The sequence below is a fragment of the Ictidomys tridecemlineatus genome, chromosome 1 (genome assembly GCF_052094955.1).
Source record: "Ictidomys tridecemlineatus isolate mIctTri1 chromosome 1, mIctTri1.hap1, whole genome shotgun sequence".
Classification (NCBI taxonomy): Eukaryota; Metazoa; Chordata; class Mammalia; order Rodentia; family Sciuridae; genus Ictidomys; species Ictidomys tridecemlineatus.
Genome location: NC_135477.1, coordinates 59561248 through 59588741, shown reverse-complemented (window position 1 = coordinate 59588741; position 27494 = coordinate 59561248). Strand labels below are relative to the sequence as shown.

At 36.5% G+C, this 27494-nt stretch overlaps 1 protein-coding gene and 1 long non-coding RNA gene across 9 annotated transcripts in view; one reads left to right on the top strand and one right to left on the bottom strand.

Moving 5' to 3' along the window:
* Positions 1–27147, bottom strand: part of Rhobtb1 (Rho related BTB domain containing 1) — a 129905-nt gene extending 102758 nt beyond the window's left edge. For 2 of the 8 annotated variants that reach the window (XM_021732468.3, XM_021732471.3), the window contains exons 1-3: positions 26657–26989; positions 24978–25056; positions 12689–12789 (exon numbers count right to left, since the gene is read on the bottom strand). The gene's annotated coding sequence lies outside the window, so the exon portion shown is untranslated. Of the gene's footprint in view, positions 1–12688; positions 12790–17914; positions 18008–24977; positions 25057–25718; positions 25742–26656; positions 26992–27097 lie in introns of those variants that run through there. The other 6 variants (XM_078041597.1, XM_078041579.1, XM_078041587.1 and 3 more) reach the window with 6 other exon arrangements.
* LOC144375967 (uncharacterized) lies at positions 2610–13112 on the top strand. The gene is made up of 2 exons (XR_013435919.1): positions 2610–2750; positions 12882–13112. It is a non-coding gene; the product is annotated as an uncharacterized LOC144375967 (long non-coding RNA).
* Positions 27148–27494: the final 347 nt, after the last annotated feature.

The window sequence follows — 27494 nt, the reverse complement described above, 5'->3', positions numbered from 1 at the left end:
GATGTGGGAAATGAGGGGATGGACTTGATTTATATATTAGAAAGAATTTCTGCAGAGTAAAGAGAGTTGCTAAGCACCGGAACAAGTTTCGGATGTTACAATTTTAATCTATAATGATGATCTTTTCTTAAAAAAAAAAAGGTTTCGATTGGTTTAGGTAAAATAATTTCCTTGAACATGTGAAGGATGACCTATTAAATCAAAATGACCTAACAATTGTCATTTGATGCTTATTTTTCTTTTAAATGAAAAAGTAATCTCTAGAACTTTATACTTCCACAACATGAAATATAATATTTCTAATACGGAATGTGCATGGTTTAAATCCAAACTACTTCACCTGTGCATCACTAGGCTTACAATCAGGGGTGTTCTCACCCCCTCCCAATATCTCCAATTAAATAGGTTTAAGACCATTCTCTTTAGTTGTAGGTAACCTAATATAAACATATATTATTTATATTACAACTTATTAATTAGAAACAATTAAGACTGTAGTTCAATTAACAAAGTGTAATAAGTAAACTGGGCTCACTTATATTATAATAAACTAATTATATTCCCAGGCCAAATAAAGAGCCAGGAGTAAATACAAAAGAAAATTATGAAACTGTTTGATAGAATGACTATTTTTTAAATCTTGGATTTTCAAATTCTAAGATAAAAAATATACAGTAGATTATTAATATTCACTATGAAAAAGTGGCCTTGGTATTGCCATTAATTTTAAAAACCAGACTCCAAAAAATGTATACACAGCATAACTAAACCACCAGACACAGTTTTTCTATATGTCAGAATAGCATATCAGCTTGTAGATATCCATTCCTGGGCATGAGATTTGGGTTTAGATTTGCTTAGAAGTAGCCATTAGAATCAGTGTTTATTTTGTAGCAGCAAAAGCACCTGATTATCCCAGTCAGAGCCTGTGTTCCTAGTAGAGGGTTCCAAGTAAAGACATAAGTGTGGTTGAAAGGTCATCTGTCAGACCTGAGATTCAATCTCACTTCTAATTATTTTACTGGCTTGGTGCACCTGCAGAAAAAAACTATTTCTCTGAGGGCTGTTAGACCAAACTGTATTCTCTTACAAACATTACTTCTCTTTGGATGCGGAAGGCATTAAGATAGCAAGAATGAGCTAAACTGTGGAACCAACCTAGATGCCCTTCAATAGATGAATGGATAACTAAACTATGGTATTTATACATAATGAAATATTATTCAACCTTAAAGAACAATAAAATTATGGCATTTGCCGGTAAATGGATAAAGTTGGAGAATAACATGCTAAGTGAAGTAAGCCAATCCCCCAAACCCAAAACCTGAATGTTCTTTCTGATAAGTGGATGCTGATCCATAATGGGTATGTGTGTGTGGAGCGGGGAAGAATGGAGGAACTTTGAAGGGGAGGGAGGGTAGGGGAAGAGGGATGGGGGTAGGAAAATGGTGGAATGAGATGAACATCATTACCCTAGGTCTATGTATGACTGCACACGTGGTGTGACTCTACGTCATGTACAACCAGAGAAAAGAAAAGTTGTGCTCCATTTGTGTATAATGAGTTGAAATACATTCTGCTGTCATGTCTAACTAATTAGAACAACAACAACAAAAGAGAGCATGGATGGGGATGACTATATTTTTTAAGCAAAACAAATGAGAAATGACTCTCTGTTTTCATGTTCCAGAAGTAAAATTTCCTCTTCTGTATATATGGTTGACAGTTGTATGATCTTAAAATGATCTTACTTATATGATAACATCCACATTAATTAAAATGCTTATTTATAACAGAGTGCTGCTATATTAATTTACCATAAAAATATGTCCTTCCAACTAATGAGCTATATTGTCTAATTGTTGTATTTCCCCCTATAGGTCCAGAATACAAATATAAGTATATGGGAAATAAACTGTAATCAATGAATTTGTGACCAAGTAAATCTAGGTTCAGAACTGGGAGAATGAGTTGGAAGGTGTAAATGGCTGATGTTTTAAGGCTTTGACAGCCTAATGCATTCTTCTCTCTCCAGGGACACATTTGCTATAAGGTCCAGAGATTTGTGGGGTTGGCCAGGATCTTCTTATCTACCAAATGCTGGAAAGATACTGACCTTGTTTCCCTTTTGAATTTCCCTTTTCTCTACTTCTACTATTGAATAAACCAATGTTTTATGGACAAGAATTTTTATTCACCAGAGTTTTAGAATTACATACAGACTAAATGCTGAAATACTAAACTGAAATATTACTTATCATCTTGCAAGGAAATGCTTGGTAATAATTGTGTAAATGCTGTGCTGACTATCTGGAAGCAAGACTGAGTTCCAGTAACATTCTCCATGGGCTGTTCAGAAAAATTATGAATGCCCGATTATACATAAATTCACTCTGTTTCAAAGAGAACAGTGTTTTTACTTAGCATTATTTTTTTTCAGTTTTTCCATATAAGAATCTCTTCTTTGAAATTTTTTTTTTTGGCAGAAGCTAATGGAATTATATACAAAGATGATAATCAATGAAAACAAAAATGCCATAATAATGGGTTCTGGGATTACGAAACTGAGAACTTGGGATTCAAGCCCAGTTCAACATTTCCAATAATGAAATGCTCACTTGTATCTCATGTTCTATGAGAGGATGGTGGAAAATAAGAAAGCAAACGGGAATCTTGTCTGATCCTCTGCCTACTCAGTTTATCATTGCATGAGGAAGTGATTCAAATTCACAGTTTTCCTGTAAAGCCAGGTAAGAACACAGAGTTCTTAAGGGAAAATGATATATGCAATATGGGCCATATAAATGTAAGTGGGAATAGTAAATGCTGTTGGAAGAGTCTCAAGTTAGGGAAAGCCTAGGTGTAATAGATATTAGAACTATGTTGCACTAGGAAAGCTATATCAGCTTTTCATTTGGCTACTTTGTTAGTTTGAAGGATTTTTTTAAAAAAGGAATTTCTATAATTCATGTTAAGTATAGAGTATTAAATATTAAATATATTTTTGAAATATTTATTTTAATTATACATATATGTATTTTATAACAGAAGTAAAATAACTGAAATTTCTATATATTATATATTTATTGACATTATTTACATATATTATCTATATCTTTTTAGACTATATATATATGTATGTATGTATGTATCTATCTATTTATATGTTCACACATACACTCACACACATAAATGTATATATATAATAAAAGTCTCCATTGTATAAAAAAAATCTAGAAAGCCCACCCAAGGGTCAAATACATCTAATTCTGAATTAGGAAACTGCACATTAGAGTACTGACTCCTCTAGTTCCTGTTATAACTAATCTCTAAGCAAGAAGCCTAAGGAGAATATTTCAGTGGCATTCTTCTGTAGTAATGCCTTTTAAAAAAAATTTAAAAACTTTCTATGCTCTGATTAAATATATGCTGTAAAAGAGATCTGATAGCAGATCGCACAAATTTAAAAATATTACCTCATAAATTATCATCTTATTGGTACGTTTAAAGTAATGGATTTGGCTGGGTGTGATGGTACACACCTGTAACCTTAGCAACTTGGGAGGCTGAGACAGGAGGATTGCAATTTTGAGACCAGTATAAGTAATTTAGTGAGACCGTGCATGTCTCAAAATAAAAAATTAAAAGAACTGGGGATGTAGCTTAGTGGCAAAGCACATCTGGGTTCAATTCCCAGTACCAAAAGTATTAAAAAAATAAAGTAATGGATTTAATATTTCAGTATGTACAAAATTTTTAATAATACAATTACTTTTATTAAATTTATATCAGAGCATCTCCTGCACTTGTAAGTACTTCCTGGTTTCAAAAATACATTTTTAAACATGAAAGACTATTTCTGGATTCTGGAAGTGCTTAAGTATCCAACACACACACAATGTGTTTTAAATCATCTGCCTGTGACAGCTAACATATCAATATTTAGACTTTATGAAAGACTTCTGCATGTGAAATTAGGACAGGGACTCCTTCCAGTGAACTTTTGGAAATCTTAAATTTATTGGCTAAATTCAAGGTTTTGAGATCTGTAAATGAAGGAGAATTATAAATTATAAATTATCATTAAAAAGTACATTTCTAATTAAACTAAAACATTTGGCAGAATAAAGTGATGGGACTTTTGGGTGTGTCCCCCCCCCTAAATTGTAGAATTAAAGCAGAACAAGAGGAGAGGGATGTGAGCGGAGTCATTGTTTAGGGAGCATTTTAAGATCTTGGACTCTAAGGACCACACACATTGGGAGTAGCCATTTTTCTTACAGCTCAGTATAGTGCAGTATGGAGAAAGAATTCCAACGGCTGTTGCTCTTTTTATTAAACCTAAAGATGTCTCTTCTATGTGGCTATGTATACTTCTCCCTGTCAGCAGCCAAACAACCATTTTGTGATGCACACATTGATAAAGACAACCAAAGGAAGAAAAGAAGGCAGAAAAAGAAGGAACTAGGAAGAAAGCCCCATGAGCACAAGCCTTTCCCAGGCAGACCTACCAGAGCAGGCTTGCTTACTCTTCCACTCACACCAAATGAAATGATAAACCTTTTGGTTCTTTATTTCATGGTGAATATTTTAAATTCTGAAAAATCTCAATACATATTTTCTGTGTCACTGCCCAGGTGCCACGTGGTCATTTTACAGAAGAGCCATTTCTCATACACATGAACTCGAGGGGGAGAACTGGGGATGGTTGATTTAAATACCGTAACTCAGAATTTACTATGGATTTAAAATCTCTGACTTAATGTTTCATTAACTACTGGTGGCTGCTTTACTGCCTTTAAAACATGCATATATAATTGGATACTGTAATGCTTTGCGGGTAAAATAAATACCGACTCACACTAAAATAAATACTCTGCATGATGAAGTTCATGTAGACATAAATTAATCATTTACCAGTTAACCAATATGCACAGGAAAGAAATAGATCACTTATTAAAGGTTGCTTCATCTATAAAATGGAAAAAATAAAATGCTGATGTATTTTTACAGTGGTGCTATGAGGAAAAATGTATAAAATTATGGCTAAGCAGTTTAGAAACCATAAAATGCAGTATGAACATTAAATTAATAATATTTGTACTAATTCAGATTCAACACCCTCTGCATTAAATATATCTTTTGGCCTATTGAAGCATACACAAAACCGAGCTGAGGCTTTTTATTTAATTTTTAATGGTGCCTTCAGAATTCTTCAAAGCATCACAGAAGTTATTGGTTATGTTAAAAACTTTTCACTGGCTAACTCCCATTACTTCTAAGACAAAGTTCTTGGCTGTTCATATCCCCAATCCTATTTTAAATCTTCTTCCAAAGGGCTTTATGTCTTTCTTGCATAGACACAGTAGTTACCAAGGGAACATGGGTTTGAATTTTTTAATCAGGTGGAAGTTTTTCTGGACTTTGTTTTAGTCTAAATTACAGATTGTGATGGGGGAAGTAATGTTAAATTGATGGAGGTGGTGCGGGTGGGGGTGTAGAGGGAGAGGGATGGGTATGCTGGGTCTCTGAGTATTGCATCAAACTGACCACCAGTGCAAACCTTCCATGCTGGGACAACAGTGTGTCCATGAATCACCAGGGTCTGAGGCCATCATGCTGCACCAAATGTTACCACTTTAGATATAAATCAAACTTCTTTCTCTCAGTTTGCATTTAGAAATCCCATTCCAGGGCATGAGGAATATAGACATAGTTTTCTTTCTTCTCCTTCTCCTTTTAATGGAGACTTAACTATTTAGAAGGCCTACTTGCATAAAACCTGTAACCCACTCAGCACAGTTTTAACATTGTTAATGTCCCTTTGACTCCCAATAATAAAACACATCAGACGTTTCTCCACTCACTTCCTTTTATAGAGGCCATTAATAGAGAAATACCTCCTCTTCTTCTACAGTGAAATGATAAATGGCCAGTTGGAGAGTTCTGAATTATTGCCAAATCTCCCCTATGCATCATGTGTCACCAGTGACAATAAACAGTGACTAATCTTTGGTCATGAACTATATTTATGGCTTTCTTGTCATGAGGAGGTAGGTATTTTCCTGAAGCAGGTTTAAGGGTTTAATATTTATGCTAGGAACATGTGTACTAGGAAAAATGTTCAAAGAAAATTAATGCTCACGTTTTCTTTAATTTGAATATTTATGGAGCCTACCATATCTATCCCGTATTTTTTTTTTTGCATCAGGATTCACCCAGGAGTGTTTTGATCAGCAATCTAATTTATGCCAATTAATTCACTATTTTAACACCAGTAGTGTCCTTATTTAATAGGAAAAACTGTGGGGAGAGGAATATGGCTACGATGCAAACTTATCCCAGGTATAGCTTATCAGTGGTCCAAGGAAGCATAGCAAAACTGCTCCCTTTTGTAAATCCAGCTGGGGATAGGGTGGATAAATTTGCCTAACAGAACTGTAATAAAAGCAAAACACCAGAATAGACAACCAATAGAAGGCAAATGAAAGTTCTGAGGGAAAAGAACTGAGGCCAACATGAGTGCAATTTACTTCAATTCAATTTAAATATTATCTATTAAGGAGGTACCAGGCAATGGAGCAGCTGTGTGGCACACACCAGTCAAAACCAACAAAAATTGCTGTCCTGATGCAGCTCATGTTCTAAGGGAAGAGGATAGACTGAGTATAAATAAGCTATATAATTTATCAGAAGGTCAAAGTATTGTGTAGAGAAATAAATAAGAAAGGGAAGGAAGTGTGGGAAGCGGGTGCCTGTTTGGGAAAACAGTCAGTAAAGGTTTTATTGAGAAGGTGATACTTGAACAAAGAATAGAAGATAAAAGAGCTAGTCAGGATTTCTGGGGAAGAGTGCCCCAGATAGGAAATAGTGATGCAAAGGCTCTGAGGCAGGCAAGAGACCGAGGAATCCAGAGTGGTTGGAATGAAACAGAATCAGGGAGGGAGGTTAGCCAGAAAAAAATGTTTATCAGGGTCATGGCTGGTTGACTGTTTGAAAAAGGGAGCCAAAAGAAGGTTAAAAGTCAAAGAGCCAAATATCTGAATTATACTAATTGAAAATAGACTGTCGAGTTAAACGTGGAAACAAATAAATCAATTAAATTAGTTAAATTAATAGTTCAACTCACCTCTGTAAAAGCTTAATAAATATGATTCAGAAATTAATGACAGAATAAGAGTTCAAAATTGGTTGCAAACACATCAAAGCTATAACTATACAAAGGTAAGAATCAACTCATTTTCACAGTGCCAAATGGTAAGTTTGAAGACATTTTAAATTAAGGTTTATGAGCTTTATGTTTTTTTTTCTTTTTAAAGATTAAGGTTGGAGAAGATCCAAAATTAAAAATTTCCTTCCTTCCTGCTATCCGGGTTGTGGAATTCAATAAGTGCCTATTATAGTGGTAGGTTGCTATTCTTAGGTACTTGTCTGTCTTTGGCTTCTCAGGAGTTGGAAATTGGGGGAACCTAAGCAGTTAGGAAGCAGACCATCGACAATAATAAAGGGCCAGATATTGTACGGCCTGTTATCCCAGCAGTTTGGGAAGTTGAGGCAGGAGGATCACAAGTTCAAAGCCAGCCTCAGCAACATAGTGAGGCCCTAAGACCCTGTTTCAAAATAAAAAATAAAAAGGGCTTGGAGTTGTGGCTCAGTGGATGAGCTACCCTGGGTTCAATTCCTGGTACCAAAACAACTACCAAAAACAATGAAGGGAGATATAACTTGGGTTCATTATATTTTTATTTTCAAATTTAAAACACATGAATGATGGGTGCACATAAAAATGTTGAGTCTTTTCTAGGGAGCAAAGAAAATAGAAAAATAAAAACAGATGAAAGGTGAGTTCAGCCTTATACTCAACCTTCCTGGCAATTGTAATGATTAGGTTATAAACCAGAACCTTCTCCCATCTCTCCCAGTCTGTTTAGATTTAGAACAAATTGAAGCTAAAAACGTGTCAAAATGCACAGCAGGAGTGCCCGCTTGGTGCCACTTCCCTCTCTGAAGTAGGTTACTACAATTACCCAGGGAAATTTCTATTGAGTTATAATTAGGTGGCTAATTAAAAAGGGGATTATTGCCTATATTAAAATACACCAGAAAGATGTGTACATCATTTATTCTTTAATTTTGAAAATCTACCATTTCCTTAAAAAAATTCTCAGTGGGAAATTCTATGTTTAATATGTAAGTTTTCTTTTTTTTCTTCATAAATCAATTTTATTGAATTGAGTCTAAGATTTTTGTTTCTTGAGGTAATGGATATAATTTGAGCTTCTTCTGTTAATAAGAAGTACCTAAGCATCATAGTTTACAATGAGAAAAGAAGGCCATGATAATAAACTCAAAGTCCTGAGAAGAATTACTTTTGAGTCAAAGAAATAATAATGACGAAAATAATAACTGCTACCATTTACTTACTGATAACGTATGCCAAATATTTTATGTGTCATTTAATTGTCTCAACAACCCAATGAGGTAATCCAATGCTCATTAAACAGATGAGGAAAGTGAGCTCAGAGAAGTTAGGTAACAAGGTCACATAGCTTAAAGTTTATAAAGCTGAAAATGCAAACTCAGGTCTTTTGATTTCAAAACACTTAAGCAAGAATTTTCTCCCCTTAACATAGTCTTAACATTAAGTCAAAACCCTTTTGTTGTATTCAACTTGTTTTGAAATTGACAGTATTCATGTACCATATAACCAGTTAATCAGGATCTCATATTAATCAAAAGACCATATTTCCTATCCATTTGTCAAAACATCAGTTTATTTTATAAAACAAAAACATGATCATCAGCAGGAGACTCCTGATGCATTATTAACAGAAGAAGTTAAAAAGTAACAGTCACCTGGTAATGTAAGTTACTTTTTGTTTGACTTTTCCTATTTTCTTCTAATTTCTGCAAAGATACAAATTAAATGGTGGCCCATGAACTTTAGTACATCTTGTCTTTGGACTGCTATTCTAGTTAAGCATTAAATGGGTCAGTGTTCTCATAAAGGCACCTAAAAATTGTCTACCTGAGCAGATGAGTTGGCAGACAGGCATGACTAACTACTGGGAGGGTTTACTAAATTGTTTATATAGCACTCAGTACTAGGACTAGATAGGTGATTGGCAATGGAATGGAAGGAGGTGCGTATGACATAATGCACAGAACTTTTATTGTTGATTCAGTATTTCTTCTCAAATGCATAACAACAACAATGCCATTGTAAATATTAATTTGTTGCAGGTTTACTGTGTTTCAGGCCCTGTGTTCATTACATAGACTTGACTTGACTTTAGGGATTCCCAACCCGTACACTTTTGATCTTTTGGGTCTGATGACTCTTTGTGGAGAGGTGCTAAGGATGCTTAGCAGCCTCTGTTCACTGATGCCAGTAGCATATCCACCTTCTTTGATTGTGACAGCCATTACTCTGTATCTCTGGGGGACAAAATTATCTGAAACTCTACTGTTAAAAACTTCTGCTTTATTTCCTCAGCAACTTTAGGAGGTCAACACTAATATTACTGATGAGGAAACTGTGGCTCCAAGGAGTTTAAGTAAAATACCTTAGGTCTCAGGGCTCAATGCATATAGACTGCCTCACTCCTGAACACTGTTATACTGTGTTCAACATTCATATGTGAATTTCATGTTTATCCTTTCCCCCTTCCTATCTCCCTCCACTCCTGTATCTCATCAACAGGATGAAGCAGTGGGAGGGAAGGAGGTGCATATGACATAATGCACAGAAATTTTATTGTACTATGCATGGTCTTTTATTCAACAGATTAATTCCATTTTAATTGGAATTCTGGAAACTAATGAAAAAAAATTACAAGTGTTAGATGGTCTATTCTCAGGGTTCTTGAATCTGTCTGATTTAATTCTAACCAATTAGCATGCCATTATGGAGGAATATTATGCTAAGAATCAATATTAAGCTAAACACTAATATTTTATTCAGTATTAAAAATTTATACAAATGGTAATACAAGTGCTTTATCCCTACTTTCTCTAAATGAGAAGAAAGGCTTCCTTAGGGCAATTCCAGCAACAAATAAAATTATATCTTCTTAGGAGACTACTGGTATTACCCTTTACATAGATCATTGCTTAAATGAATCAATAAGATCTAATTGAATAAAATTTATTTTCTTTTAAGATGTGAGTTTTTCAGGGTATCAAAAATTATTTTTCTTTTCATGCCTATAGTATAATCCTATGTTAACATGATAAAAGTAGATTTATAAGAATAGATTGTCCATACTGCAAAGAACAGTGTAACATTCATACTTTTCTGATTTTAGGGGATCACTTCTTTCTTCTTTTTCCATATGGCTACTACAACCTTTATTGATTCAGACGCAATGTTAGGCTGGAGTTTGCACCTAAATATATCCAGATTCTGCTTTTTCCTCTCTGCCTTGCAAGGAGGAATATACTAGATACATTATCCAGTACACCTAAATAAACTCTGAACTAGATTGACACCCAATAACTACTTATAGTTTAGTTAGGCATGAAATCAAAACTGGACTTTAAATCTTTCCTAAATTGTACCCTGTGCCTTGCCCAGTGCCTGGACTTCCCATGCACTTTGAATTAACATCCCTGGGTCCACTGCACAGGCCATGTAGTTTATTGGTTGCTCCCTGGTTTGTTGCTTGTCCCTCTGTTCTTCCATATTGCTACCTTCAGATATTTTTCAAGCTTACAAGTTAGGTCAGACTGAAATATTTTCATAGTTTGAATCTAATGATGACATTTTCAATTTTTATCACATATACACTTTCATCCACAAATTCTCAGCCAAGTATTTAGAAACTATACCCTTTAAAATATCTTTAACTTTGTGAATTATTATTCTCTATTCCTTAGAATGAGAATTAGAAAAAAATTTCTCCATTTTTTTTTGTGATCTCTCGATTGGGTAGGCAAGATCTATCAGTTAAAGTGTGCATACCTTAAAAAAATTATAAGTGCTTGTAATTCTAAAGGAATTATTAGAAGTTAAAACCTGACATGCAGAATCAGAGCAAAAAAAAATTCATTGAATAAATTAGACTAAATGAAACATTAGAAATTGAAGGTATGCTCAGCATAGTAATCACCTCCCCAAATAGAAAAGTTAAACTAAAAACATAACTTTAATGGGTTGACTTTTCTAAAATACTGATAGGATTTCATTAAGTGTTTAATGCATATAGCTATTCTGAAATTTCCTTTAAAAATGAAAGACTAGTACCTTAATGAGAGGTATTATTACATGAATATATTTGAATGTGGCTTATGAAAACTAGGACTTGAGAATTTGAAATGTGTGCATAAAATGCAAATGGATTTAATTAACTGAAAACCCATAAGACAGAACTTCTTCAAATAAGCAATTACTTCGGGGACTAATAGTGTAAATAGGATCCTGATTCATTAGCACAAATACCCATATGAGAAAAGGATCAGCAATTTTTATTCTTCAAGTTATTTATGCACACTTGGTAATATCTCATTAATTTGGAGCTCTGACAAATTTAAAGTCTTCTGATAATTTGTTCATGAACTGGGCTGATGTTTACCTTTACTTTGCAAATACTTTATTTATAAATGGATAATATATGGTATTTTAAACATTTATTTTCAGTCTTATGTACACTTTTTAGACGCAGAATAAACAATTTTCAAGGAACCTCGGGCACTTTACAAGCTTCTACATACATCCAATCTATATGCTAATAACAAAATGTTCATATGATTTATTATAACAGGTCTCCTTAAGGACTTCTGTTTTGTAATGCTTTGTTGAAGTTACTCTATGTAGTTAAAGGTAATAAAAGCCACATTTGTTTAAAAGTTATCTATAATTCAGCCTTCCAACAAATTCAGAAATGCTGTCCCCCCCAATTCATTGGAATAAATGAAATTTTACAATATTCACAGATACGTATGAAGAGTTACTCTTTTAAAAATGCATTGGAACACATACACATATAAAAAAATGAAATACAATAAAGAGCAAAAATAACAAATGATTTTAAGGGTAGACAAAAGAAAGTAAACTGTCTATTTCAAATCATTTCAAGTCCTCTCAGTACAATACCCTGGGGAAAAACCTCAATAATGCAGCCCTTTCTTCAAAAGCAGATTTCACTCACTTGGGATGATTCTAGTTCTAATCACTTACGGAGCGATAATAAGTTTTTCCAATTAAAGAAAGTCAGTGCTCAGGCCAAGAGGGGCGGATGCTCCAAGCTAGGGCATCTGGGAAGAAGAGAAATGCCATTGCACAGCAATCTGGCCATTTCTAAATCTTCCTTGTATGTGGCCATGACTTTTCAGAGCCCACATGTCAATGTTCTGCACAAAATGCTACTCGCTAAGGAATTTTGAGTGTGGAAAAAATGTGCAGAAGAGTTATATTATTTTAATGATCAAAACTTATAGGTATGTCAAATGATTCAAATTCTAAACCAGATAAAAAACACATTCAACTAGGATTTATAAAACCCACCATTGAATATAAAAAATTGAGTATCTATCTGTGTTTTTTAACATAACATTCTGAAGACAAATCTGGATATTATTCATGTCATGCCATCTTTGCACAAGAAGCGTTTCTATTTCTTTGTTAAATATTGTAAGAAAATCATGAACAGGGAAAAGCCAACTGTTACTCAAATTAGTAGTTACTTACCATACGAACGGGGAAAATAAGCTTTGATTCCATTTTCATAGCTTAATCAAGAATGCCTGATGAAGAGCCCTCTTTCATGTGCTCTTCTATTGTTGTAAAACCTAAGAAGGAGACACAAGCATGGGATGTTTCACATCAAGAAGAAAACTACTCAAACAATATGTTTCTTACGTTAATGATTATTTCTCATCAGAACAAGAACTACCCCAGCAAGTCACGTGCCACTTACAACTCTCCCAGCTGTGATAAAAGTGGAATCAAGAAAGGCTGAAATGACTACCACCTTTAGAGACAGAAGACCTGGAATTGAACCCAACTCCCAGGAGGCTCAATTCCCCCGACTCTGAGACTGTTCTGACCATCAAATGAGATGGTGCATGGAAAGATATTCAGTCAACAATAAAGTACTGTTGGACCAAAACAAGTGTGGCCTAAATCAGCCTCTGTACTTCAACATAAGTATAACTTAAAGCAGCCTCTGTACATAGTGGAACTCTACCCTGACTTGGGTTGTAAACAAACTCCAACCCCATCTAAGCCTTTACACTTGTAATGAAGCAACTGAGTCTTGACCAATCACAGCTGTTGAACTTCCAGTCAGTCACAGGCTGAAAGGTGCCAATTTGCAGCCAATCAGATTGTTTCTGTGTATCATTTCTCTTTCTGGTTATAAATATAACCTGTCCCCTGTGGTGGGATAGAGCATTCTGAAGCCTCATTGGTCTTGGATGCTACCTGATTCTCAAACTTTTTCTTTTTTGCTTAAGTAAACTTGTTTAAATTCAGCTGCTTTATTTATCTTTTAACAGTAGTTAATTTGTTTATAACCTATTTAAGGATTTGAGGTGGCTTCCAAAACAAACTTAAGGAAATATGAATAAAATAAGAAAATAGTGTTGGGAATAAAAAAAGAAGGAAGCTTACATACGTAACCTGTATTGGTCAACACAGTAAAAGTGGCTGAAGTATAACTTGTATTTGAATTTCTTAGTACTTTAGATAAAAGGAAAATAGTTTGTCTTATAACGCCTACTCTTAAGGTGAAAACACATTGCTTCCTGAAAAGAAACCAAGTATTTTATCCTCCTATATAAAATGTGTAGAGAAATTTTTCATATAAAAAATAATATGGGGAATTGAGATAAAACGAACTATTTTATTACTAGGTTGGACTACTTAGCATGAAAATTGAAAAGCAAAACAGCACTTTTATTTGGAGATGGTTATTATTTCTGTAAAAATTGTATTATTTCTAGAGATGAACCAGAAGCTTAGATCAGGGAAATCCTAAATATAAACCCAGCCCTGAGCAGTGGCACACTCGTATAATCCCAGCAACTTGGAAGGCTGAGACAGGAGGACTGTAAGTTCAAAGCTAGCCTCAGTGAGGCCCTTAGCACCCTGGCTCTAAATAAAATATAAAAAGCGCTGGGGATGTGGCTCAGTGGTTAAGTGTCCCTAGGTTCAATCCCTGGCACTCCCCGCCCCATATATATGCCCAATAACACCCGAATAGCAAATCATTTAGCTCTCCTTTCTCTTTGTGCTTCTCTAACAAACACACAAGGAGCTTCTTAAATCATGTTCTCAATACTGAGGAAGGGTCTCTGAAGGAAGTCATTGATTGCCAGTGACTCTAGGTCAGTTGCTGCTCTTTAGTAAATAAGGGGTAGAGCTTAGTCAAAGGTGAGGTGTGGACCAGATATAAGACAGTACTGACAGCTGCACAGTCCATTTGATGAAGCTTTCCAAAGGGGAAAGGAAGAGAAAGGAAAGAGATAAAACTAAATGCTTTTATCAATGAAACAAATTACAGCACAGGGCCTCTTCCTTGAAACTCATGTTTTCTTTGGTTTCCATGAAACCTCACTTCCCATCTCCAAAGAAACTCCCCTGAATTTTCCTCTTTTGGCTTTTCCTTTTCCTTCTCTAAATTTGGGCCTTAAATAAGGTTCGCTGCTTGACAGTAATTTCATTCATATCAAAGCATCCTTCATATTTTTTGATGCTTGTCTGAGCATCAAATGAGAATTAGATGAGGACTAGATCCTCATCTCCATCCTCTTCTGAATTTGCTTTTCTTGTCTAAAATTAATAGCTTCATCTCTGTCCCCAGCAAAGGTCTTATATGATCTTCATTCTCCCTTTTCATCATTGTACCTTCCCATAATGCACATACCCAATTGATTATGGCCATCTGAACACAGAAATCTCTATTTACATGTCCACGGAGGCCACTGTCAGAAACCCATGCACCATCCATCATCTCCCATCAGGTAAATCCTCCCTCTGTTGTGCTCTCTGTTTCCCATCTTCATCATTTCTCAGCTTTCTGGGTGTTCCCAGTTTTCTTCCTAACCTACACACTTCTGCTTCCGCTTGAGAATTCTAATAACTCTCCAACAGATCCCCATGGCTCAAGTCCAAAACTTTTCAACAGTTTTCCAAGATCTGAGATCAATACATTTACCACTTTACCCATATGACCTCTCTAGCCATACTGAAGTATCTCCTTGCACTGATTCCTATGCACCCCCAAATTATTTCTTGCCTTCCAGACATTGATTAGCAGCTTTCAGTTATTTGAAATTCTTGTCTTTTAATCCCCAGTTCAGATATACCTCTTTCTGGGATCTTCCTTGATTTTTGTTTCATTCTATCCTCCCCTATAAACCAAAGGTCCTTACCTGTATCCTTACTATGAAAAGCACTGTATCCTTACTATGAAAATCACATTTATGATACTCTGGTTTTATTTTAGATAGCTGAATATTCAGTAGTATACTCTGCGCTCAGGAAGTTTATTACCTGACTAGGGAAACTTGGTTGATTCACATTTCTAAATTTTATGAGGTAATATTCAATGCATAAGCATTGTGGATGCTCTATAAATAATAGTTGACTAAATGATTTTTAAAAGTCAAATACTAACATGTGAAGCTGCCTGGAGGTGGGAAAGATAGTAACATGAATAGTTCTGAACATAAGGTTAAAGACAAAATTTTAGAAAGTATTGTCTGAACTACAGAGAATAGTAAGGCCATCCAAATTTAAAAGACCCAAAATAATAAATAAAATAAAAATTAAAAAAAATAACAATAAATTAATAATAAATAAAATAAAATAAATATATTTTTTTAAATGTAAGGAGAGAAAGGATGAGGAAAAAAGTATAGGTGAATGTTTTACTTTTTTTCTTTCTCTTTTAAACACAAGTTTATTTGATCATTTTATATATATCAAGCGATGTACACATCTGAGAAAAAAATGTTGCATTTATTTTGACAAAACAGATCACAAAATACATTTAAGATCACCCCATAAACAGATCTCATGGCAATAAATACATCTTATGTTGGATCTCCCATGAGAGATAGACAGTGTCTTTCTTGGGGCTTATTCCTGAACCTGGCAATGTAAGATAGCATAATATTTGTTGATTGAATAAAAACCTAATTGCTTATCTTTCTGGCTGCCCCTGAATCTCTTACTTCCATTGCATGACTAAGCTATTGCAAATAATGACCAATGCTTTGCTTTCTTTTCTGATCTCCCTTTTGTCACTCACACCACTTCAGTCTAACATGTGCATTATGACTTTGCTCATTATTCTGGGTTAGTGGCTTTCACTCTGCTTCAAACTTTTGTGTGCAACAGGAACTGAGAAGGAGATTGAGGCTGTAGCTCACCTTACAGAAATCACTGAGCATGTGTGCTATAACATCTCAGCTCACAGGCTACTTCTTTCACACAGCAATGCCAGCCAGGGCAGAAGTGAGTCAACAATGTCTGGTGGAACTTTAGTTTATTTGTCCTGTCCACAAAAGTGCTACTGGTGGCCAAGCAGGTGAGGCTGTACTCATAGAATTTCCTGGTATACAAATGTAAATGTTCTTTTCAGTCCACACTCCTAGGACCTCAGACTATTCTATGCTCAAACTCCACCCAGTTCTATTTTCTTTTTAGTGGTAATGGACATGTTAACATGAGTTTCTCTATCATGCCTGCTCCCCAAGCATCTTTTTCAGATAAATGCAAAATATGAACTCGTAAACTATTCTTGAACTCTTCTGACCAGACAGAATCAATCACAACTACATTTCTAGTACATATCATTAGCAATTGATCTTTATTTTATTTGAAAAACAATTCTCTCTCCATCAGTATTCTCCATCTTTCCTCAAAAACAAATGAAAATAAGCCCCAAACAAAACCAAATCCAAAATACCCCAAATTTCTGTCATTTTCCTTAAACTTAGCTGATGATCACTCCCACCTTCCTGAAATCTTTACCCCACCATGACCCATCAATCTCCTGGGTTTCCTTCTGTTACTTTTGCTGCTCCTCCCCTCATCCTGACTGGGGTAACCTTTTGCTGTTGAACCATTATGGGTCTGATTTCTTCAAGACTTTGGTCCTAGTATTCTTTTCTACCACTTAAAAATCTTTCTTTAAAAAAATCACATCCATCTCCAGACCCATAAATGTGAAAATGAGCCATAATTCATCAAACCCCAGTTCTTTTTGACAAACTCCCCTCCCATAGTCTTGTGGATACCTGTTCTCTTCTGTGATATCCCAAGACATCTCAAGCTCAACATGTCCAACACTGAACTTAGAAGGTGTTCTTGCAAACATGTTCTTCTAGTGTTTGATACTTCCTCATGGTCTTCAAATAAATATCACAGAAGATGATACGCCAATTTTACCTCCTTTCTAGCTCTTGAATCCATTCACTTTTAAGAAACTATCCACCCCTCATACTTTCACCCTTAGGTCCCATTATCATATATTTCTACTGAAAATGTACAACTGGTCTACATACCTACATATAGGTTAGCCCCTGGCTAACTATAGATGTAACTAACAACAATCCTCCCACTGAAAAAAACAAAAAACAAAACCAAAAAAACCCTAATATTTTTAATTGTCATAGAATATAAAGGCATATTCCATGATATGGCTAAAAAAGCTTTCATGGTGATGGTCCCTGATGATCATCCAGGCTCAAGCAGTTCACCCCTGCCTCTTTTCTCCCCATCTCCTGGCTTTCCTTCAGTTTCTAATGTTGCCCATGCTCAATACTGTTATAGTGCTTTCCCAGAAACCATGCCCTCTGCCTGTCCTCCTAGTCTACCTAGCCCTAAGAATCATTTAGATTTCATTTCCCAGAATCTTGTATCTCTCCTTTGTAGCACTTAGAAAAGTTTCAATTTGGTACATACCTGTCTTTCTTTTACTATTCATCTTCCCCACTAGACTGTAGACCAAATGAAAGCAGGCAAGAGTGAATGCAGTTCATTGTATCCCAACAGTGCCTGGCAAATGGTAGGTAATGGATAAAAACAACTTTATTGAAAACATGAGCATATGGAAGGAGTTTGAATATAAACACCGTCATGAAATTTCAGTGAGAAAAATGTACTCATAGCATAGGGTTGAAAAATTCTAAAGGTAAGCACAGTGTTCAGATCAGTCACATGATTGATCATCAAGAGTGTTGTAGGGATTTAAGAAATTAAGTAGGAGGTCTTTCTCCTCATTCAAATCCAGTAGTGACTGGGGAAGAATGATAAGGTGTTTTTTTTTTTAAAAAAAATAAGAAATTTCTCTTGGTTGGAAGCAACTGTTTTTATCACATAAGAGATATACTAAGATTAAGATAAGGAGGTAATATTTTCCAACCCTATTCTCAGTTTTTGCCACTGCATATATTTGGCAAAGGGAGGAAGGGAGAACTGGGAGCAAAGACATTTGAAGAAGGCAAAGGAGAGAAGAAATTTCAAAAATGTTTAAGTCTCTGGGCTGTGAATATTCCACTGGGTACACCTTTTTATATCCTAGCTTCTGAAATCTACGCCATCAAATGCAATATAATTGTCTCCGCTTCCATATGGTGACAGAATTCTAGCAACTGTATCAGGATCTCAATAAATAGGCAAAACTAAAACGTTGCATAAGTTGTTTTCCCTCAGTTACATTCCAAATACATTTCTCCCCCCAACCCCCCAAATCATGAAATACAAATTTTAAAAATTGGAATAGTATCAGTTGTGAATGCACTTTTGCAATTATGGGAGTAAAAAATTCCACAATTGAAATAAGAAATGCCATCTGATTTTGATTTAACACAAAGGGGGCGAAACACATTCCACTTAAGAATGACAAATAAAGCTGTCAATGTGATCCATTTATAGCCCCTCAGAGAATGCCACAAATCCATATAATATTCTGAGAAGCTAGTTATTGTAGTTGCTCTTTCAGAGAGAAAGAAGGTGAAGAGGTCCCTCTGATGGACTCCTACCTGAGGAAACTAAGGTTAGCTGGGATAAGTCTTGATAGTCAATGACAGAGGCACATGCTTCTTTGAGAGGAGAAGGAGAGCTCTGAGTGTTTTATTAAATAATGTGTAACAATGGGAGGGACGGGAGAGGGAGTGCAGTTGTGTCTGTAAGATGAGACAAAGAGAGGCTCTAAGAAAATGAAGACGTCCTGTTGTCTCTGTAGCTGCCCCACCCCTGGGCTCACTGGTTTAATGAGGCCCCTTTTCAAAAGAACTACTGCAGACAAAAATTACAGTAAACTATAAAATCTTAATCATAAACATCCAAAGTCCTAGTCATATTTGAGCATTTTTTATGAGTTATTTTAGGCTCAGGTACAAAGGCACATGACAAAAACAAAATGCTACAAATATAATCCCCTATCCCTTATTACTACACTCAGACTGCCTTCTTTTAAGAAGCAGTTTTCTATTAAAGTGCACATACATATATTCATGTACAAGTATATATAAAATATGACCCTCTGCAAGGCATCACTGATTTTTTCTTTCTTCTTTGCATACACTGCTAAAAAACTGAGAATAAAATTTGTTACTATATTCTAGCAAGAGTGTTGAATTTCAAGGCATAAATTTTGAGTATGAATCTCTCTCCCGGCCCTATCTTATGTTCTTAGCCTTATTTTTTCCTTGGACTCATTTTTTTTTTACCTATTTGGAATATATTTTATATTGCTGTACAGTATGTATTTTTATTAGCCTTTCTCTGTAAGCTTTAAATCCTTTCCAGCATATAAATAAAATATATGAAGTTCATGGGTAGTCCTTTTTTTCTCCTGTGGAGGGTTGCAAATTTTTTAAAAGGCAACATATAACTGGTTACCACAAATTAAGATACTGGTATTGATACTAATTTTTTAAAAGGCAACATATAATTGGTTACCACACATTAAGATACTGGTATTGATACTAATTAATTTTTGTGGTATTCCATTAAATAGTCCAATTAGGCTTTTAAAATTTTATACATATAGTTCAAAAACAGGGATTCTTAGCCTGAATTCTTCCAAACTATATGCTAAAAATTGTGCATTTAAATTTTTATTAAGGAAGAGTTTAAAATTGTAATCCAGTTTGAAAGTTAAATGTGGCCCAAAAGATTAACCATTACTGCTTTCCAGTAGAATAAGCCTAAGGGACCCTAAATAACTTGGTCTTTATTCATTCAGCTAATTGACAAAATATTTGTTGAGTACTACTAAATGCCTGACACAGTAATAAGTGCTGGGAAATCAGCAGGAAACATGGAAGCTTGATCTCTGATCTCAGGGTGCCTCTAGTCCAGTTGGGATGAGGGTAGACAGTAAAAATCAAATGTGAAATTATCTGATGATAACATATTACAATAAAAAGTGATGCAACAGAAAGTGAGTGAGATTAGGTGATCAGAGAAGACCTCTCTGATGGAGTGACATCTTAACTAGGCCAAGCAAGTTCTGAGGAAAGAACATTCTAGAGAGGGAATAGCTCTATAGAATATACAGATGCTGAGGGAGATAGCTTGTTATAATCCATAGCTCTTCTGGAAGACATGAATGGTAGATCCACATTTTCAATAGTTTAGTCTTTAAACATCTGCATGATCTTGTCCTTATTTTCATTTTATTTAAGTTACATTTATTAATGTGAGGGAAAGATAATTCTCAGAAAACAATATGAATGTATTGCTATACACTGAATTCATTCAATAAATATTTGGGTCTACCATCTTAAAGGCACCTTGGGAGATGCCCTCAAGGTGCTTAGCAGAGACTAAATAAAAAATAACTTCCATGCATGTAAACCATAATGTACCTTAATCCAGTCTTGTATTGTTCTGCATCATAGGTTTATGAGCTAAGTAAATTCTAGTGTCCAGATCCCTTAATGCAGTTCAAAACTCAAAGCTCTTTAGAAAGGCACCAATCACCCTGTTAAAGTTGATGGATGAGTAAGAGAAAGAAACACATAATGAAAATTGGAGCTAAAAATTCTTTGCAATAGGAACATTTTACTCTCTGGCTTGAAAAATGCTCTAGTCAGGTCTGGCTGTATCAATCAATAAATTAAGATGTGCCTAAAGATCATAAATAGCTTCCACATTATTAGATGTTCACTTTCCTAAACTAATTCTTTATGAATATGTTAAGGCAATAATAGACCAATATGATAATTATGATGCAAAGGTCACAGAATTCTATGTGGTGTTTACTAGGCATCTCATTGAGGACTCTATACACAGAGCTTTTCTTAAAATATATACATATATATGTATATATATATAGTTGTAGATGGACACAAGACCTTAATTTAGTATATTTTTTTGTGGTTCTGAGGGTTGAACCCAGTGCCTCACACAGGTAAGCTCTCTACCGCTGAGCTACAGCCCCAGCCCCATATGCACAGAGCTTTTGATGGAACTATTATTAGTTTTATTTTACAGATATGGAGAAACTAAGGTTTAGAGAAGCCTAATGACTGGCCTGAGTCACAAGGCTCCTTAGAAGAACCATCAGCAATTGGAACCTTAGGCAGTGTGATTCCAAGAGAGCGTCTCTAGTATTGTTGTCCAGCCCTCTCGGAGCCTGGTTTCGTTGTGTATTATCTCTGATAAATTCTTCCCCTGCTCGCTGATTAAAAGGCTCCAGGGAAATAATAATCATGTGCCAGTTAATTTAAATATTACCCTAAACAAAACAAATTTGATGGCAAATAACTAGGCATAACACATGATTTTTTTTTTTTAAGTTTATTTGACTTTGGATCAGACTCAATACTATTTCCTTTTAGGAGAAAAAATGAAGAATTAAATGTACGTATTTTAAATTTCTTGGTTAAAAGTACAAACATTATTCTGCTAATTTGTTTCTGCCTTCATTGCTTGATAATGACATTTCAACTTGGAAAACGGAGATTTTAAAGGTACAAAAAAAATCCAAGTTTAGATATCGAGAAATAATTTCTCCCCTTTTCTTTCAGTCCTCTAAAACTGTTCATGCAGGCTGCTGGGAGATGAATCCCTCTTGAATTATAATAGGAGCAGTAGCATATTATGCACTTAGGTACCATTAATTGAATATTTGTGTAGTGTCATTCATTGCCGAGCACCATACAATTTGATTTTATCCTCACAATGATACTTTGAGTACCTCCTATTATTATTCCTAGTTCATAGCTTAGGAGATGGGGAACCACAGAAGTTGCTCACCTGTTCAAGTCCTCCCAGCTCATAAATGTAGGGGGTCGGTTCCAGGCTTAGTGACTCTGGAGGTCAGGCTCCCTACAATTTCCCTGCATTATTTCAATTTGATCATATTTTCTTCCCTGACACATCAATGAGGACACTCTATTTTCCAACCTGGATAGTCTAAACCCTTTAGAATTTAAGTCTGTCAACCATCTGGACTTTCTTTTTAACCTGCCCACGCCAATTTCTCAGTATTCTGTACTAAATACTACCCTCCAGGCCTATGAGAACCTGCCTCCTCTCAAGGCTTCAGATGTCCTTCCACCCACAATCCAGCTAAAGTCTACAGTTTTTAAAGGACCAGTTCAAATTCCACTTTTCAAGTCACTTTCCAGACCACCCCATCCTAGAGTAAGTAACTGAAGAACTGCATCTGTTGCCTACCACAGCACACACCCATGGTGTCTCCCAGTGCTTCAGCAGCCTGGAACCCCGGGGAGATTAGGAGAGTTGGGTTGGAATGTGCTATTGAGCAATTTTCTCAGGAGCATGTCCAAAGCCTTTATCAGTTTCTTAAAGCTTAACAACCACTCAGCACCCATTAGTCTGGAAACTAATGATATTAAATGCTAATATTCCCTGAGTAGAGTTATAAGAGTTAGCAAATAAAAATATTATATGGGACATATGTATTCCAATGCATGACTAGTGTATTTAAATTGAAATTTAACTGGTATTTTTTACTTGATCTGCAAATTTGTACCTGAATGTTTCCTGAATATTAGTCTTATCTCTCAACTATGCTGAATGTAAACATCTGAAGGGTAAGGGAATTCACTGTTACCTTAGAGAACTCAACACTCAACTCTTATTGCTAATATTGATTTGTTTTTGTGATCCAACAGAAACATTTTGGAACATTCTTCATTTGGGGTCAACTATTGATTCGAATAGCTATATTGTAATTTTATATGGTTTTTGCTACAAGGAAACAGATGCCCTTTATATCTACTAAACCAAATTTGATCATCTCTGTTATTTGCTAGTTTCAGACGTATTCAACTCCTCTCCATATATCTTTTTTTTTTTTAAAGAATCCTCTGAGGTCATACCCAAAATATTATTAGATTTCAAAGTGAGCTCTTCATACCCTTTGATTGAGTACTGATCACCAAAGGAGTGTGTTAAAAATACAACTGTCTGGGTGCAATTCCAGACCTATTAATTCAGAACTGTGCAGAACGGCTCCAAGCAATCTAGGTTTTTAATACTCCTTCCAGATGACTGCTATACTCTCTAAACTTCAAGGACTACTTGTTTATGAATGTACTACTCTAGAAAAAATTGTTCTCTAAGTTAGAGAGGAAAAGTTATCATTTTAGTCCTTAAAGATAAACCACCAACATTTTGGAGTTCAATGCTGAACACTACGTAAATTTTCCATTTGGGGCTTACAAGCATTTAAAGAAATTGGTAAACAAGCATTTAAAGAAATCTCCAAGTTTTACCTCTGGATAGAAGGAACTCTGGTCTGGAAGCTAGAAGGCTTGGGTTCTCTACTTTACAGTCTCTATATTTGGGAGCTTCGGTTTCCTCATCAATAAAACAGTGGCTTATACCATTAGCTAATCTTAAAGAAAAAAAGTATCTATCTTCTAGCACCAAGTTTCTATTACCATTCTGAGGTTCAGTTTCCACTGCTGTAAAATATGGGGTTTGGCCAACATGCAGTCTGCCCATTTGTCCTGTGTGTCTGCGGTAGCCCAGAGTCTCCATCACTATACTGGGACCTCCATTCATAATTTAGGCTTACTCTTACAGTGTAAGATCAATGATGGTTCATTTAGATTATTACAAGGAAGAGATAAAACATTGACCATTTGTACATATCCTTTCTAAGAGATAATTATTCATTCAAATATGTTTATTGATCAACAACTTTGTGTAATTTGTCACCATGCTGGGCCCTGGGAATACAAATAATGACACAAGTCAGAAACAAAGAGAGGTGACTTATGCAATCTACATTCTGATGGGGGAGAAGATAATAGAACCAACCATGTATAAACTGAGTAAATAAATAACTCAATAATGAGATAATAAAATAAGTAAATAAATTAAAAAATTTTAAAAATAAAGTAAAGAAAATAATTTCTGTTTGTAATTGGTGCTGTGAGGGATTACTGAGGCCTGAAACACATAATAACCAAAGGAAAAAGAGATCAACAGGGGCCAGGTAGGGGGATGGAGAAAGGGGCAGAACAGGGGAGAACATATTTTAGAATCCTGTGGGAGGAATAGCTTATGTACTTGGCCACCAAAATTCTGGAACAGTTCCTTCTATATCTGAGAGATAATTTAATCTAAAACTAGATAAAGGGAACCAGAGGCCCATAGGGTTTAAGAAACTCATTAGAGGTCAGACAGTCAGTAGTTTGTTAATGGAGAACTCATCTACATGGCAGATCAGAATGTGAACTTTTCTTAGAGATTGCAATCCAGTAGGAAACACGAGGCTGCCTTGGTTCAATCCCAAGTTTTTTACTCATAAATCATTGATATTTGGTTGGAAGGTCTTCTTTAAGCCTCAGTTTCCTTTTGTGAAACAGAGACAATGACTACTGTGTCAGATTGTGACTTGGTTTTAGAGAGATAGTGTGGCACAGTACCTGGTATACCATAGCTGCCCAATAAATGCAAGCTCTTTATTTTTCACCTAGTGTACTTTCACCCATGCCAAACTGTTAGAAAGTCCAAAGGACCGCAGAGGTTAAGTTACCTGAGTAAAGGAGGAGTGATGGCAGAGAGAAAGTTCTGGAACACTGGGCTGGGGCTCAGCACCTATCCATATGAGAAATCTGAGTGGAGGAAATGAGAAGAAAAAACCACTGAAGTGGGGCCATGTCAAGGGAAACATCCTCAACTTCATAGTTTTACACAGCTTAATCTGTGAATCCAGAGTAGTCTTCATAAAACAGAAAGATGACTAGTATCAATATTTATATTCAACATCACCATATAATAAACAGGTTTTGCTCTCGGATACCAGTAAACAGAAGAATGACACACTTTATTATTAAAAATGTGCTAAGAGAAAAATGTTATGTTAACATGTCACTCATTCGACTGGGAACAAGTTAATTATCTAAGAATATTAAAATAATAGCTGGTATTAAGGATGCTTAAATCAAGCCCATGCTATTGCAAGAATAAATAATTTATGCAAGTGATTGTGAAGCATTTTTTTCACTGTCTATGAACGAAACCACAAAATGAACTTCAGCCTTGAAATACCAAGCAGCATATTTCATGGATTAAAACGGACAACTATTAGGTTGTCCCACAAACCTGCCTGCACTCCCTATAGGCTTACTTATCCCAAATGTTAGGGGATGTTAATGGTTCAGGCACACATGAATCAAGAATGAATATTTCTTGGTTTTAGAAGTTCATTGGTCCCTTTCCCCCCAACCATAAGGTAATTGCCATTCCTTATATAGCTTTTTGAAATGCTGCTTACTTTATGATTCTCTGCCGATGCTGCCTTATGGGAGAAATTTTCTTTCAAAGTTTCAGAGGCTGTGAATTGAACTCATTATTTTACTCCAAACTCATTGTTTAATTGACAGGAAACATGCATCTAAATCATCTTGTATGCATGGCAGAAGCAGCTACATAAATTTAACAATGAGTGGATTATTACTATTTAGCATATTCATGAAATTTTAGATTCAGGAAGCATTTACAAATCTTTTATTAGTTAATCCCTACACTTCTGAATGAGTCTGACAGGTGGCAAACAATGCTTGAGGTCTGAAAGTAACAATATATGAAAACTTTAATGGGGGGAGGAACTACACCATTTTTCCTTGCTCCTAAATGCATCTACTTTTTTTCTTCTCACCAGAGACTAATGCTAGAGGCCCCGGAAGGAAGACAGGCTGTGCATAACTGAATCACCAGTAATGAAAAAGGAACATACTGGGATCTGTCTCTGTCAGATAGGCAAGACCCACACAAACACCTGCAATAATACGACCTGAGAAGCAGGTGAAAAAACCCACACCAAAGCGGTCGATAATCCTTGAAACTGTGCAATAAACTTAGTTTTACATTTGAACAACGTCACACCTGCTGGACAAATTAATGAGTGGCATCAGCCACTATTAATTCTCTTAAATGTATACATGTATAGTGAAAAATAAACCCAAATTCAAATTAAGAGAGTTTGTTTCTCTCTCTCTGAAAACTCACAAGTTTAAACATCTAAGTTTCCTTGAAGAGCAACTTCGAAGTTGTTATGAGTCCTGCAATCTACCTCTTCTCCAGACACCAGAAGGTGTTGCAGAGCAGGGTTAAGAAAGCCCTAAAGAATCAAAGTCTAACTCCTAACCCAAACCTTTTTACAGCCCGGGGCTTTCAGAACTAACAAACCAAGGCAAAGCAACCCCGCATCACCTGAGGGCCGACGTGAGGAGCCGCAGATGCTGAGCCTACTTTCAGAAGACCCCAGTACGGACACGTCCTGCCCAGATTCTTATCTCTCCCGAGTGACAGTGACTTTATCCCTCTAATCCCTCCGGCCACCCGCCTCCGCCTGCGGGTCCTGTGCGTGCGTGCGTGCGTCCCAGTGTCTCTGTGGGTCTGTGTTGGGGGACGGCTGGGCAGAAGGGTTCAGGAACCACCCAGAGGATTCTGGAAACAAGCCCCTCTGCGGCTCTGTGCTTGGCTCAGGCCAGCTGGGCGGCTGTCAGGAGGTCAGCAGGAGGAATCCAGGTTTCAAGGTGCAAAGGGACGTGTCTGCGGCTGTGCGGAGGGGTGGGCGGAGACCCTCCATAGCCACGCCCACCCGCCGGGCGCCGTCCCGCCCCGCCCCGCCCCACGCCGCACCCGCGCTACCTGGGGACGCTGGAGGCACCGGGCGGCGGCTCTCTCGCTGCCGGGCCTCGGAGGCTGGAGCGCGGGCTTTGTAAAGCCGCGGCCGAGCGTCCGCCCCCTCCCACCTCACCACCTCACCACCCCGCCCCCGTCCCGCAGCGTCCGGGCTATGCCTCCCCGCGCCCGCCTGCGGCCGCCGCTGCTCTGCGGGCACCCGGGCTGCGGGTCCCTCTCCATGCTGGCTGCCTGCGGGGAGTCTTCTGGGAGCGGCCCGGGAGTTCGAGTAGGTGCCGGGCACCCAGGCCCATCTCCCGGTCCCCTGGGAGCGGTCACCTCCACGAGTCCAGGTCCCGTCCCCCCCAGCATCCCTCTCCCTTCGGCAGCCTTGGGACTAGGCCCCCTTGGGCGCAAGGTAACT